A 16799-nucleotide genomic window follows, 5' to 3' on the forward strand; every position below is an offset into this window, starting at 1 on the left:
AGTGTTCTCTCTTTGTCAGTGCCCTTCTATCTTCTGATTACATCAAGAAGGGAGTCTCTATTTGGGGCTTTGTAAGGCTTAATGCCTGGTGGGCTACAGTCCATAGGTTCGAAAAGAGTCAGACACGACTGAAGCAATTTAGCATGCACACAGCATGCCGCACACAGCATGCCTTATAAAGTGGGGTCCCCAGCTTCCGGGATTCACTGCCTGATGATCTGAGGGAAAGCTGGTGTAATAATAAGAGAAACAAAGTGCACAATAAACGTAATGTGCTTGAAACATCCCATACCCCTCCCCACCCAGTATGTGGAAAAACTGTCTTCCATGAAACTGGTCCCTGGTACCAAAAAGGTTGGAGGCCCCTCTATAAAGGGATCCCGAGTCCATAGACAAGAGCAGAGACAGCTTCTCAATCAGGGCTGTTGTAACTGAAGACCTGGGAGAAGTGGGCAGGAGTCACTGGGAATATCTGAGGCTGAGAGTCTATGACGTCCAAATGCTTTCCTAAATGCCCAGTCTTCCCAGTTAGAAGTAATCTCCTCGACAGGACAAAGCTTGTATTCAAAGCTTTATTTTGTATGTACAATGTGTCCTCCAAAGTTTATTGCCTTGATCTGGATTTTAGCATACGCAAGCAGGACAGTATCATTGAGATCTTTTATGATAAGATACACACTGCAAACATGTTCCTATCCTTCTTGCTCACGCCCAGGACAGGCATCACTAATCAACTATCACCCTCTTTCACTCTGAGCTCAGATCTGGATACAGAGCACTATAGATCATCAACAACTGATCAGAATTAGTTTGGTCTGCATCAGTACAGTTGGCCTCAGTCCAGATCTCCTGAGTGCCAGAGGATCTGTCTGGCAGATGTTTCTGAGCAACCCAGCTGAATGCCCCTACAAGGTAAGTATTGGAAATGGTAATGGGGATGATAATTAGGATATTTTGAGAGAGACAACCTCCTTGAGTGTAGAACTGGAGGCAGGAATGAGCCCCCCAAATTGTTTCTTTTAGCACAAATGGAATGCTGTAATCTGTCACTTTTTGTTGTTCCAGCATCCATCTCCTTGTTTTCTTTGGGAAAACCCCACTCTTAGTTCTAGTGGTTCAAGTAGGATGGACACCATCTCCCTAGTCCAGGGGGTTAGCAGAGCATTTCATCCCTCTGACCTCAGTGATTGGTTCAAGAGCAGAAACATGATCAATCAGAGCACTCCATCCCTCTGGCCTCAGTAGCTGGTGCAGCAGACAGCAAATGACCTAGGTGTGTGAGACTGAACCACAAAGTTTAGTCCAGGTTTGAGGATGGGCAACAGTAAGTCCTTTGGACTTGGTGGCTTTCACTTTTTATGTTTTACTACTAAAGCAGTTGATAAACAGTATGAAGGATATAAAAGCTAGAGGCCTGTAGGTAGTGAATGTGAGTCATTATCTCATTGAGGCCTCTGTGACCTCTGGTTGTCTCAGTACAGTGGGAGGTCTACTATGTCAAAGGTGGGAAGAACAGAGAGTCATTGTCTTTTTGAAGTCTCTTGTTTGAATTGTGTCTTTTATATTCCATCATGTCAGTGCCTAGGCACAATATTGATTATATATGAGGCAGTTTCTCTGACTCAGAAACCACATGGTCAAGCTCTGAGGTTCTAGGCCTTGAACTCAGCTATGGGGCAATATCTTCTTATCTGCATCTTTTCTGTAGACCTAGGAGATTTTCATTTGGGACTTTTCAGCAGGCAGGCCTGGTCATAGCTTATCATGCCAGGTTACCCAGATTCCATTCCAGGACTTATTGGGCTGTTGGCAAAGAAGTTCTCTCTGTCTGCTGAAGTTGTATCTGGGAAGAAGTAAGATTAGAGATTCTATATAAAAGAAAGATCTCAAGCTCTAATTATTTCACTTTAGCCTGTGGATCTAACCACGCCTGAAGCTTGCATATGCCTATAGATTGTTTCAGTAAATTGAGCCTTCCTCCTTTTTGCTTAAGCTTGTTGAGTCGGGCCTCTGTCAATCCCACAAAAATAGTCCTAACTAAGGCAGATGGAAGGTGGGGGTCTGTGAAGTGTCTTGTTTGAATTGTGTTGCTATTTGGTATTCATCACTGGAAAAGGTAATGACATGTGAACCAGGAAACCTACACCTTTAATCATCTCCCCACGATCACTCACCTTCTTGGAGTAGCAGCTTCTGCTTCTGTGGTACAAGAGGGTTTTGCTGGATGGTCGCTAATATGACAGAGACACTCTGAAGGCAGAGGAGAAATTCCTTAAGAGCAGCCAGGAACAAGCAGATAAGCTACACAATACTAGTGGTCGCTATTGTGGTAATTCTGTGCCAGATGGTACAATCATTGGCTCACTGAATCCTACCAACAGCCCTCTGAGGTAGGTGCTACTATCATTCCCACTTTACAGATAGTGAGACTGAGGCACTGAGCAGGCGAAAGTAATTTGCCTGGGGTGACCCTGCTAACAAATGGAAGAAAGGGAAAGAAAGGGAAAGAGAGAGCAAAAGAGAAGGAGTGAAAGAGAGAGAGAGAGATGGTGGAATGCTTTGCCTTCCAAGCCACTTTCCATGTGCATGGGTCATTTAGTGGCTCAGTCATGTCTGACTCTGTGACCCCATGGGTTGTAGCCTGCTGAGCTCCTCTGTCCATGGGATTTCCCAGGCAAGAATACTGGCGTGGATTGCCATTTCTTTCTCTAGGGGAGCTTCCTGACCCAGGGATTGAACCCTTGCCTGCTGCATTGGCAGGCAGGTTCTTTACCATTGAGCCACCAGGGAATCCCCACATGCATGAGACTGGCAGATTACTGGTCCACCTGTGGGAGGTCAGGCTGCAGTGCTCTTCATACAGAAAACATCCTCTAGGGTGGGTGCACATGCTTATACCCACTCCTCTGGTATAGATTCCAAGTTAATTTACTAATCTCACTAGCTACTGCTTAATCAGGAATGCTTTGTCTACTTTTAAGTTTTATTTTAAAAGATGCATCTGACAAGACACACAGATGGGTACTAAGACAAGTGGGCCAAAGTTTGAGGAGGATATTTGCCTAACCTCAATGACATTATCTCCTCCAAGACATTATTAATCACAAAGGGATGAATAGTAACTTTACAGCAGAGAAAGCTGGCAGGCATCCATATTAACCAAATGAACCAGGTTCATATCACCAGTAAGTTAGACATCAGGAACGGAACAGGAACGTCGCTCGGTCGTGTCTGACTCTTTGCGACCCCGTGGACTGTAGCCCACCAGGCTCCTCTGTCCATGGGATTTTCCAGGCAAGAGTACTGGAGTGGATTGCCGTTTCCTTCTCCAATGGATCTTCCTGACCCAGGGATTGAACCCAGATCTCCTGCATTGTAGACAGACGCTTTACCGTCTGAGCCACCAGGGAAGTTAGACATACAGCATCTTAAATCACTTGATACAATGTCCTGAGAAGGACACGCTATTGTCTCTGTAGCCTTCTTACCTCTAATGCAGAACCTCCATGCGCTCACGGGAGAAATCAACAAATCCAAATCAAGGGACTTTCTACCCTGTAAGTGACCAGACTGCTTTCAAAGTGTGATGAAAAGCAAAGAAAGACAGTGGAATTTGTACATATTGGACAGGATTGAAGAGATATGACAACTAAATGTAATGTGCAATTCCCAGATTGGATTCTGGAATGGAGAAAAGACATTGGTGGAAAACTGGTAAAAATCTAAATAAAGTTGTGCATTAGTTGGTAGCATTGCAACAGTATTATTTCCTGGCTTGGTTCATCGTAATTTGGTTATATAAGATGTTAACATTTAAAGTTGGGTGAAGGGCATATGAGAACTCTCTGCCAGTTTTACAACTTTTTTGTAAGGCTGCAGTTATTTAAAAATAAAAAGTTAAAAATAATCCTGATACTGTATCTTTATTTGTAAGCCAAGCATGTAGAAAACCTGGCATTTTCACATCCTGCTGGTGGGTTGACAAATTGAGAAACAGACTTAGAGGACGGAGAAATGTGAATCAAGAGTGTTAAACACATGAGTCCCTTTGACCAAGAAATCACATTTCCAGGAAATGACTTAAAAAAACAAATAGGAATAGTGTGGAAGATGTATGAATGAAGATATCCATTGCTATGTTGTTTATAATATTGAAAATTTGGAAAGTATCTTTCTAAATATTCTTAATTTAATTTTTTTGAGACAATAAAATGGTTTTTATATTGAGAGAAAAAAATGCAGGAAAAAAAGGAGACCTTGACTACAGTGTGTGTTTCCATTATTCAAAATGAACATTCTTCTGGTAATTTTCAGTATTAATTACATTTTTGGACAGATTACCAATTCAAAATGGGAAACAGTCTTAATGTCTTACATTTAAGTGAAAAAAACATAAATTATAAGATGATATATGTAGTATAATCTTTTTATCTAAGAAAAAGTCTTTAAAGTCTGGAAGGACACATTAAACTGCTAACTATAGTTACCTGTGGGAAGTGAGATCAAAGAAAGGTTTTTATTTTCCCTATATTGGAATTTGAACATCCATCAGATATATTACGGGTGAAAATGAAGATATGCCCCCCTTTTTTTGAACAACAGGCATGAGACTGCTAGGAATAAGTGAGGTCAGCCCTCCCCTCTGCTCCCCCTGGCAGCGGGGGTTTCCACCTGTGTTTCCTCACTTATCAGGTCCCTGGTTTGCTTCCATCAGCTGGAGCTGTGAGCCCAGCCAATGGGAAGGAATATACGTGTAAGAGAGGCTGAAGAATTGCAGGTGCTTTCTGCTGACTGTGAACTCAGAGCAAAGGTGAAGGGCTGGGTCTCTCTGGGTAATCTCCTGGCAGGAAGTGTTCTGGTCTGCTTGGGTTGGGCCTGAATGGAGGGGACCACTGCTCCCTGGGGAGCCCCTGACAGAGCCCTCTATAGGGACTGAAGACCCGGAATATGGAAGGAGCTGGGAATTTTAGAGGGTCAGGGAGGAAATGGGAGAATTCATGAGTCTAAATTCCAAGACAGAGCCACCTTATTTCACTCCGCACTGGGAGACAGAGAATAGGAACTCTGGGGGAAAGATGATCAGAGCGAAGGGTAATTAGGTAGCAAGGGTTAGCACCTACTTACAGCTAGAGCAACAGAGAAAGTACTGAGAAATCGCTGTGGGGCTTAGCCCTTCTTTGAGGTACGAGGCAAGTTATATAATTAAAAAAATTTTTTTTACTGAAGTATAGTTGATTTACAGTGTTTTATTAGTTTACAATGTGTGTGTGTGTGTGTGTATATATATGTGTGTATACATGCATATATATATACACATACACACACACACATATATTCTTTTTCCAATTCTTTTCCATTATAGGTTATTAAAAGATACTGAGTACTGGGTGAGAATGGATACATGTATATGTACAACTGAGTCCCTTTGCTGCCCACCTGAAACTATTACAGTATTGTTAACTGGCTATACTCAACTATAAAATAAAAAGTTTGAGAAAAAGATACTGGGTATAGTTCCCTGTGTTAAAGAGCAGGTCATTGTTGGTTACCTATTTTATGTATATAGTGGTATGTATCTGTTTACCCCAAACTTCTAATTTGTTCCTCCCACCTTTCCCCTCTGGTAACCATAAGCTTGTTTCCCGTGCCTGTGAGTTTCTTTCTGTTTTGTAAGTAAGTTCTTCTGTAGCATGTTTAAGAATCCCCATATATGTGTTATCACATGCTGTTTGTTTTTCTCAGCCTGACCTACTTCACCTGATTATGACACTCTGCAGGCCCATCTGTGCTGCGGTAACTGGTATTGTTTCATTCTTTTCCCTGAGGAACAAAATATGAATCTTCTTTATCCATTCATCTGTTGATGGACATTTAGGTTGCTTCCATAACTTGGCTGTTGTGAAGAGTGCTGCTGTGAACACTCGGGTGCAAACAAGTGTCCCCTAACCATCAGTCAGGCTCATGTAGTGTGTTTAAGTAGTAAGAAGAGAACCAGGTTTATCTTCTCAGTTCAGTTCAGTTCAGTTGCTCAGTCGTGTCTGACTCTTTGCGACCCCATGAATCACAGCATGCCAGGCCTCCCTGTCCATCACCAACTCCTGGAGTGCACTCAAACTCACATCCATCGAGTCGGTGATGCCATCCAGCCATCTCATCCTCTGTCGTTCCCTTCTCCTGCCCCCAATCCTTCCCAGCATCAGAGTCTTTTCCAATGAGTCAACTCTTCGCATGAGGTGGCCAGAGTATTGGAGTTTCAGCTTTAGTATCAGTCCTTCCAATGAACACCCAGGACTGATCTCCTTTAGGATAGACTGGTTGGATCTCCTTGCAGTCCAAGGGACTCTCAAGAGTTTTCTTCAACAGCCCCCCAAAAGCATCAGTTCTTCGGTGCTCAGCTTTCTTCACAGTCCAACTCTCACATCCATACATGACTACTGGAAAAACCATAGCCTTGACTAGACAGACCTTTGTTGGCAAAGTAATGTCTCTGCTCTTGAATATGCTATCTAGGTTGGTCATAACTTTTTTCCCAAGGAGAAGCGTCTTTTAATTTTATGGCTGCAATCACCATCTGAAGTGATTTTGGAGCCCCCCAAAACAAAGTCTGACACTGTTTCCCCATCTATTTGCCATGAAGTGATAGGACCAGATGCCATGATCTTAGTTTTCTGAATGTTTAGCTTTAAGCCAACTTTTTCACTCTCCTCTTTCACTTTCATCAAGAGGCTTTTTAGTTCCTCTTCACTTTCTGCCATAAGGTGGTGTCATCTGCATATCTGAGGTTATTGATATTTCTCCTGGCAATCTTGATTCCAGCTGGCGCTTCTTTCAGCCCAGCGTTTCTCATGATGTACTCTGCATAGAAGTTAAATAAGCAAGGTGACAATATACGGCCTTGACGTACTCCTTTTCCTATTTGGAACCAGTCTGTTGTTCCATGTCCAGTTCTAACTGTTGCTTCCTGACCTGCATATAGGTTTCTCAAGAGGCAGGTCAGATGGTCTGGTATTCCCATCTCTTTCAGAATTTTCTACAGTTTATTGTGATCCACACAGTCAAAGGCTTTGGCATAGTCAATAATATCTTCTCAGAGAACGTCCTTATTCCCAAGGGTTCCTCCCCATGAAGTGGGGAGGAGAGAGCTGGCTGGGAAGTTCTCACATTTATGTGTATCCTATGTGTTTCCAAAGCATTTTCAAATTTACCACTTCAAAGTCTTCCTATGAGTCAAGAAGGTCAAGCACAGGTATTGTCCTTATTTTACATGGATTGGATACTTAACCTCTCAGTGTGAAATGGAACGCTTGAAGACGGAAACAATCAATATACCTTAAGTATTGGCCATACAAGATTAGCAGTATACATACCCCATTTTCATAGCAGATATCAATAATCCATCACCACACTCCTTCCCACTGAGCTCAGGTGGTATCTCAGAAGCCTTGCCTCAACAGGGCTCAAGGCAGCCACTCCCACTTGATCAGAGTTAGCACATGAGAGGAAACTCACCTGTTATTTTGAGTTGACCACGTAGTACTTGTGGAGTCACCGAGTTACTCAACACACCTACTTGCAGCTCTTACTGAGTGCACTGAGTTGCTTATTATCTGCCAGGATCCAGGTTCATCTATTTTATTTTTTGTTAAAGAGTTCTGGGTAGAGGTCCCAGGTGCTGTGGCTTCCCTGTTCTGCATCTCCTCCAATCAATTCTTTCAGCCTCAGCAGTGGTAGACAGTTCTCTGGGAACTCAGACACACCTCAGTTGACAGTCTGAAGGACCTGTTCTCTGGATTTCTGCATTTCTGTCCCAGAACCTTCTCTGGTGCTCTAAGAGCCTGCTAGGTGGCACCCAAGTTCTGTCTAGAAGTGCAGGGACCTAATCATGGACTGTTGAATAAATACTCTGTGCAAAATCAAGACTCTGTTGTGTATATCACAGACCTTGATAATGCACTTTAAAAAATATCCTTTTTCCTTCCTCATTAGTTCACTCCTACTTTTTGAGATCATGTTCTGAATAAGTTACCCACACACATGATGTAGGGTCTGCTTTTGGGAGAATGACAGCTGAAACTGGGATATCAACCAGCACAGCTATGGCTCTCCATTTCCCCTATTTGAAAACTAACTCCGTGAATTCAGCTAACTTCCCCAAGGTCACTTCACTTGTCTTTCTGCTTCTAGAGTTCATGCTTTTACCCACAAGGCAGTACTACCAACAGGGCTTCAGACCACAGTTGGGCACCAAGCAACGGTGTTCTGGTACAGTCAGTGCTACGTTTTGGTAGGTGAAAGAAGCTAATTGAATTTGACAGAGAGGAAATGAGCCACTTTTCTCTCCTAAAAATAGCCTTATTTTTAGTCATCCCTTTCAGGAACAACCACGCTTACCCAAGGAAACACCACCAATGTTTCAGAGTTTCTAGGTAATTAAAACACTTGACTAAATCACATCCCATGAGAAAAGTATGGCAAAGATAAGCATTTCAAAGCCCACAAAATGGGGGAGACAATTAGCAGGCATTTCTTTATCTTTTACTGTAGCCATTTCAATCCAGGTTGATGCGAGGTGCTGACGAGGGTAGAGGATGTGGCAGGCTGATGCTCCTTAAGTCATCATGGGAAACTCCTGACTAGTTGAGGCTGCAAAATGTGCCTTTTGTTGACTATTTAGTTCCAAGTGCAGATCTGCTTGATCAGGGGACAGTGTGGATGGATCTTTCTGATGTCAACAGATGTCCAGTTGCAACTCTTCTGAACAGGCAAGCTCTAATGCTTGGAGCTTAGTTTAAATACAGCTTAGAGTCCTTAGTTTAAATACAATCTCAGAGACTACTAATGTTTACTGATTCCTACTGAGTACCAATGCCTGCCCTAAGAATTCTGCAAATACAGTGTTGTTTATCGCTCATCATATCCCAATGAAGCAGGCTCATTTTATTTTTTAAATTTTTATTAAAAAATATTTTTATTTACTTATTTGGTGTATAAGGTCTTAGTTGCAGCATGAGAGATCTTTGATCTCCCTTGGGGCACAGGGGATCTTTATTTCTGGTACGTGAGATCTAGTTCTCTGACCAGGGATTGAACCCAGGTCCCCTTCATTGGAGCATGGCGTCTTAGCCACTGGACCACCAGGGAAGTCACAGCAAGTTCACTTTAAATCCCATTTTATAAGCAAGAAAACTGAACCTTGAAGAGGGTAAACCACCTGCCCAATACCACTGAGTTCTTAGACGGCAAATCTAGGATTTGAATCCAGGTCTTTAAAACTGAAATTTGGTTCTCTGTGACCTAAAATATGAAGTTTTGGTGGTAGAAAACCTTAGTTGTTTTTGGCTTAATCAAATGTAAAAGCAAATTTTCTTTCTTTGTCTATTCAAATATATTTATTGATAACCTACCTGTGGATTCTCCACCCATGTTAGGTGCTGAGGTCAGGACAGCAAAGCAAACAAATCTATCCTTTTCTCTCTCTTTAATGTGCTTTTTAATTGGAGGAAAATTGCTTTACAATGTTGTGTTGTTTACTCCTGTGTGTGCTGAGTTGCTTCAGTTGTGTCTCACTCTTTGACCCCATGGACTACAGCCCACCAGGCTCCTCTGCCCATGGGATTCTCCAGTCAAGAATACTGGAGTGGGTTGCCATGCCCTCCTCCAGGGGATCTTCCTGACCCAGGGATTGAACCTGTGTCTCTTACTCTCCTGCACTGGCAGGTGGATTCTTTACCACTAGCGCCACCTGGGAAGCAAAACAGCCATAATTACACATATAGAGGTCTGTCCTTCTGTTGTGGCATTTAGCGTTTAGTGGGGTCTCAATGATAGCTTGGTGATATTCCTGGCTCAATTCATCTGTGGCTAAGATAAGAGCATGGGATAGCCCACTGAATGCCTTCGAACGCATTCTCCATAGGAGGAAGGATTTTGTTACTAGAGAAGGAAGAGAGAGATGGGAGGCTAATAAACAACACTATCATTTAAAGATGCTTAACACTCCTGGATGGGAGGGAAGTTTGGGGGAGAATATGGCTGAGTCCCTTTGCTGTCCACCTGGATGTATCACTACATTGTTAATCGTGCTAAGTAGTTTCAGTTGTGCCCAAATCTTTGCGACCCTATGGATTGTAGCCCACCAGGTTCCTCTGTCCACAGGATTCTCCAGGCACGAATACTGGAGTGGGTTGCTATGACTTTCTCCAGGGGAACTTTCTGAGCCAGGACTTGAACCTGCATCTTCTGTGTCTCCTGCTTTGCAGGCAGATTCTTTACCGCTGAGCCACCAGGGAAGCCCTAATCAGCTATATTCCACTGTAAAAGAAAAAGTTAAAAAAAGTTTACAGGAGAAAAGATTCATACCAGAGAACATAATCTCATTTTTGACATTAAGGTCCAGAAATCTGATGACTGATGTTAGTATTTATTCATTTTTTGAATAGTTTATGAAATAAAATTATTCTGCTGATATAGAAAGTGCAACAAACTTAAGGGAAGATTTTATACGATAAAATTTAATAGTGATAATAATTGATAAAATAATTGATAAAAAATAACAGAAAGATAGCTAAGGGCTTTACATTTCGATATATATGAAGTTTGGAGTTTTTAATGAATACATTCTACCACCAGTAAAATATAAGTTCTACTCTAGCAAAATGTAATAGTAGTAAAAAAATTTAATTGTGACAAAGCACTGGAGTTTTGCTTTTTATTTGTTTTATGTATAACCAATAATGTATGTAAAGTTAAATTAAAAAAAAATGATGCTTAACATTGGTGTGGATAGGGGATCAAGAAAACTTCCAGAAGAGGTCACCTGTATACTGAGGGATAAGTAAGAGTGAGACAACCAGGGAGTGGGCAAGAGGACACTGGTGGTGTTAGAATACTGCTCTAAGGGAGATGGGCAGAAATGTCTGAAGACTGGGAGTCAGGGGGCACTGAAAATATTTTAGTATAGCCACAGCATGAATCGGGGGGATTGGGGATGGTGAGCATGTGAAAGAGATGAAACTGAAGAGGCTGGACAATGAAATGCTTTGTATGCCACATTGAGGGCTTTGAACTTGATTCTGTGGGCAATGAGGAGCCATTGATGGTTTTAGGCAGGGAGTATGCCACGATCAGATCTATGACTCAGAAAGCGGGTTTGGGGAAAGCTGTCTTGTTCACCCTTGTGTCCTCAGTAACTAGAACAGTAGCTGGCATATAGCAGATGCTCAATAAATTCTGGTTGAGTAGAGAGTCTAGGTACAGATTACTATGGGTCAGCAGGCCCTCTCTTTCTTCCCTAGGATGAAAAGTAACACTGAGCATAGATGTAAAAGTTCTTCTGGCTTGGGGGTTCAAAGCACTGTAAATGACAATATTATATGTCATTTTCCTCTTCTTGTCTGCTTTCAAAGGCCTTTGTCCGGCTTTATTCAATACCCACTAGACATCCTCATGTTCATATCTTCACCTTTGTATTAACAAGTGGGCCGTCCTAATTGCCTTCCACACACACAGGCACTGATTTCTGGAAGTGGAGGGAACCTACTACTTGCTGCCAGCCACTGTCCTGGGGATATTTCCTCTTAGGATCAAACTACCTGTAAGCTCTTGTTGCTGCTGAAAAGAAACATCCTCTTGTATCAGCATGTGCCTGGTTAATTTTAGATCTTCAGGCACAGGCAACCCTTGACATATCAGAGCAAAAAGAGAAGAAGAACTCCATTGAAACTGCTGGCATCCAAACCAATGTGTCATTGACGGGGGAGACTGTTGGAAGTAGTTTTGTTGTTGTTGTTGTTTTTTTAAAGGGATGGATTTTAAAGTTACATGATCTTGGTTCAAAACTCTAGGCTCTGCCACTTAATTATGTGGTAATTTAATTGTTCTGTGGCTAAGTTTTCTCCTCTGCAGAATGGATATAACTTTCCTATTTTGCAGGTTTTAGTGAGGAATAAATGAGGTAACATAGAAAAAAGGCTGTTTGGTAAAGAGAAGACATGATTTTCTGGGGAAACTGAAGCCCAGATGATATGAATGCGTGAGCATGGTCAGAGATTGAGCCAAGACTGGAAGGAAGGGAATGGCGATTTGGCAATTTTTCTTTTCTGTCTCTATTTCTTCCTTGCCTCTTTTTCTCCTCAATGCCCTTTACCAGGTCTTTCTGCACAATTCTAGGTAGCAAATATATTGTGTTCGTGTATGTGGTGGGATATCGCTACAACTATGCAATGCTGGTCAAAAATTCTGTTAGGACTCTACTGATTGCAAGTGGCTGAATCACATCTCAGGCCCTTACTGGCTCAGTAACTAGAAAGGACAAGTGTGGAGTTGGTTTCAGCAGCCCATCTGTGGGGTGAGGGTTCCTTTCTCCTTGACTCTCATTTCAGCTTCTCTGTTGGCCACATTCTTCTAACAGGGAGGGCTTCCCTTTCATGGCATTTGTGGGTGGGGCCGCCATGGGGGCAAGGTCACAGGAAACTTGAAGCTTCTGTCACATTAGCATAGCTGCTGCTGCTGCTGCTAAGTTGCGTCAGTAGTGGGCGACTCTGTGTGACCCCATAGACGGCAGCCCACCAGGCTCTCCGTCCCTGGGATTCTCCAGGCAAGAACACCGGAGTGGGGTGCCATTGCCTTCTCCGAATCAGCATAGTGGCTCTAGAGAAAAGAGAAAGCCTTTCCTTCAGTACTTAGAAGCAGGGGAGGGCTGTTATTAGCTGTTTTGGGTCACATGTTCAGTACTTGAACCAATCACCAATCATTGTGACTGGGCAATGGTTAATATTGTACTATAATTGTGCAGGATGGGTTATGTGACCTAGGTCCCACAACTGCTGCCATTGGGAGGGTTGTGTGCTTGGTGGTTCCATTAGAACTAAAAGGATGGTAGAGGTTCAGTTCAGTTCAGTCGCTCAGTCGTGTCCAACTCTTTGTGACCCCATGAATCGCAGGACACCAGGCCTCCCTGCCCATCACCAACTCCCGCAGTTCACTCAGATTCACGTCCATCGAGTCAGTGATGCCATTCAGCCATTTCATCCTCTGTCGTCCCCTTCTCCTCCTGCCCCCAAACCCTCCCAGCATCAAAGTCTTTTCCAATGAGTCAACTCTTCGCATGAGGTGGCCAAAGTACTGGAGTTTCAGCTTTAGCATCATTCCTTCCAAAGAAATTCCAGGGCTGATCTCCTTCAGAATGGACTGGTTGGATCTCCCTGCAGTCCAGGGGACTCTCAAGAGTCTTCTCCAGCACCACAGTTCAAAAGCATCAGTTCTTCGGCACTCAGCCTTCTTCACAGTCCAACTCTCACATCCATACATGACCACAGGAAAAACCATAGCCTTGACTAGATGGACCTCAGTCGGCAAAGTAATGTCTCTGCTTTTGAATATGCTGTCTAGGTTGGTCATAACTTTTCTTCCAAGGAGTAAGCGTCTTTTAATTTCATGGCTGCAGTCACCATCTGCAGTGATTTTGGAGCCCCCAAAAATAAAGTCTGACACTGTTTCCACTGTTTCTCCATCTATTTCCCATGAAGTGATGGGACCAGATGCCATGATCTTCGTTTTCTGAATGTTGAGCTTTAAGCCAACTTTTTCACTCTCCACTTTCACTTTCATCAAGAGGCTTTTTAGTTCCTCTTCACTTTCTGCCATAAGGGTGGTGTCCTCTGCATATCTGAGGTGATTGATATTTCTCCTGGCAATCTTGATTCCAGCTTGTGCTTCTTCCAGTCCAGTGTTTCTCATGATATACTCTGCATATAAGTTAAATAAACAGGGTGACAATATACAGCTTTGACGCACTCCCCCTAAAACTCCATGATCTCTATTTATATGAAAGACAATTTTACCCCTTGCTCCGGAAAGAAAGGAAAAAGAGAGGTCGGGCAAACAATAATAATGTTCCTACCATACATATTCCTTTGCCTGTTTTCCCCCCTGCCTCACACGCTAACTAGGGAATCTATGTCTGTGTTCAGTAAACATCTGTCCTGCTGGGACCTGTTAGATTTGTGGATAAAGGAAGGGGTGGATGGGCTTTGGGTTTAAAGATGTCTGAGATCAGATTCCTGCTTTTCCCTTACCTGGCTGTGTTACTTTGGGCAAGGTACATAACCTCTCTGAATTTCAGTTTCTTCCTGTGTAAAATGAAGATCATAGATCAACCTGTGTGACAGTTGCAAAGATGAAAAACAAAGTGCTTCAGTAAGTGGTAGCTAGTGTAAGAATAATTACTATTATTATAGTAATTATGATTGTTAATATTTTCAGAGCTGAGGTGGATGGATAGGAAGGGATTCCAGGAAGAGAACCTATGAGAGACTCACAGTGTTAGGGCTGGATTAGAGATGATCTAACCCAAGGGTTTCTTTTTACAGGCACAGAAACTGAGGCCCAGCCAACAGCCTGGCCTGGGTTAGGTTGAGTGATAGTGAACTGAGGGGATGGCAGAGATGACATCTCTGCAGGAGATTGAGCCTGGAGTCAGTTAGCCTCGCCAAGAGCTTTCAGAAATTACGAGGCCACAAAAATGCTTTTTGGCTGGAAGCGTCCAAATGGGCCCCACCCATCTTGCTTACAGTCGGGCCTCCTTCTCCCTACCGGACCCTGTGTTGCCAGGTTGGTGAGTCTGAATCCTTTTTTTTTTTTTTTAACAATCATTTGTTCTGAAATATGTAGATTCACTGTCTTTTAGGATGAGAATTAGAGCTTTGAAAAGCTTGGTTATGGCATGACCTTTTCCCAATACTCACATAAGATGTTTCGCTTCCTTCCTTCCTTCTTCCTCCACCCCCCATTCCTTCTTGCCTCCTTCCTCCTCCCTCCTGCCCTCCTTCCCCCTCCTCCCTCCATCCTGCCTTCATTCCCTCCTTTCCTTCTTCCTTCCTTCCCTCCCCGCCCTCCCTCCATTCCTCTTTCGTCCCTGCTCTTGTCTAACGTTTAAACCTTCAGTGCGTTGTGCGGGCACTGTGCCAAGGGTGGGGTCAAAGGATCACTCATTCGTACATTTACAGTATTTTTCAAGTTCATCTCTATGCCTGGCATGGCGCCAGGACCCTGGGCACTGGGGACACAGCAGGAAACAAAACACACGTTGTTTCTGCTCCCATGGAGCTCACAGCGCAGTTTCCCAGCCTGGAAACTGAGTGTTTAATCTGGGTTCAGTGTCTTCAGGGAGAAAGGCTGGCATGGGGCTATATGGAGAGGTGATTGGAGCCAGAACGTGGTGAGGGGTTTGGAGTTCATTGTGAGGGCAGGGGGCAGTCCCTGAAGGGTTCTTAGCAGGTGAGGGTCACACTGGGACTCATGTTTGGGAGGGCACACTGACCCTTGCTCTCCTTTGCAGCATCGTCTAACACCACGCCTTCCGGCCTTCCCTGGGCTCTGGTCCCTCTGACTTTCTCTCATTTTCAGTGATGAAAATGTTTCCATCCTTCCAGGCTTCTACAGAAGCCATTTCTTCTGCCTGGAAACCCTTTCCCCTCTATGTCTCGTTATCTCCTCATCCTTCAGTGTTCACCTCAAATGTTTCTTCCTCTGGGACACTTTTGAGGTGAGGATTCCCATCCTCACCTTTCCCCACCAGGCTAAGCTGAGTCTCTGCTCTCTGCTCTCAGAGCATGCAGTGTTACTCTTTGTTGCAGTGATCACAATTAAAAAGAAATAATGAGTTATGTAATTGTTACATGTAACATTTTTTTTTTTTTCTGTGACCAAAAAAACAACACTTTTTTCCCTGCTCACCTCTCCACCTCGCCCCATGCCGGCCTTTCTATAATCTCCCTGTAGACAGGGTTGAGTCTGTCTTGCTGATGTTTAGGTCTTCAGCATGGGGGACAGTTTGGCACATAGAATGCAGAAGTAAATATTGGTTAAAGAATGAATGACAGAGGGCATGAGTGAATGAAAGACTGGGAAAATGAGGGATTGAAGGAATAAATAAGAAAATGAATGAATAATGAATAAATGAGTGAGTGAATGAATGAATGGATGTGTGGATGAGTGAATGAATGAATGAAATATCACCCACAGTGTTTGGAATGTGATTATACTGGGAAGCCTAAATATGGCTGTAACCTCTCCCCTGACCTAGTCACTTAATGGTTGTTTCAGCAGCACAAGACCTTATGAATCATTTACGGGGTCTTGCTCCCATGTGCTAAGTGGAAAATCATTTTCATCTGCGTGTCCACTCTGATCGATTGTTCATGGCTGCCTAGAACTCTGGGAGAAGCCTTGGGAGGAGGCTTTGGACTTAGTGGAGGATTCCAGTATCTGTTAGTAATGTCTGCCATGGGTACCTTAAGGGAAATAGCATCACCTATTCTTCCTATGTGTTAGCTTTGAATTCCTGGGATGGCTGTCCCTTGAGATAGAGCTCCTTTAACTCTTACAACTAGTTTTACTCTCCTTATTGGGAAGAGTCGGTGCTCTTTGGGGATGTGTGCTGACCCAAACTATCAATTCTGTTACTGCTTGGCATGAAATATATGTATTCTCCCCTCTCTCATGCTCCTGTTTTCTTTCAGATCTGATTTCTTACTGGCTTGATCTCAAGCTCCTTGAGGGACCACTTAACCCCATCTGGAAAATTAAATGGACAAATTCAGTAGGTTATTTTGTCTCTTGGGCTGAAACCAGAAAGTAAGTCAACTCTGTGGGATAATTTCTCAGAATACAGTGTGAGACCAGCTGCAATAAGGTCACTGGGAGCTACTGTTTAAAAAGCAGCTTGCTAGACCTCACTTTTCCCCCTACCTCTCAGTTAAACATCAGGAGGTGTCATCATCCATAAAAGGCAGTGAACG

The 16799-nt window shown here is 43.3% G+C and overlaps 1 long non-coding RNA gene across 1 annotated transcript in view; it reads right to left on the reverse strand.

Moving 5' to 3' along the window:
- Positions 1-8935: 8935 nt before the first annotated feature.
- The window catches only part of LOC138422532 (uncharacterized), a 16705-nt gene continuing 8841 nt past the window's right edge, over positions 8936-16799 (reverse strand). Inside the window, exons 2-3 of the long non-coding RNA XR_011249907.1 lie at positions 14076-14157; positions 8936-10311 (exon numbers count right to left, since the gene is read on the reverse strand). This is a non-coding gene — a long non-coding RNA (uncharacterized lncRNA). The remainder of the gene's footprint in view (positions 10312-14075; positions 14158-16799) is intronic.

Source organism: Ovis canadensis, chromosome 17 (genome assembly GCF_042477335.2).
Source record: "Ovis canadensis isolate MfBH-ARS-UI-01 breed Bighorn chromosome 17, ARS-UI_OviCan_v2, whole genome shotgun sequence".
Lineage (NCBI taxonomy): Eukaryota > Metazoa > Chordata > Mammalia > Artiodactyla > Bovidae > Ovis > Ovis canadensis.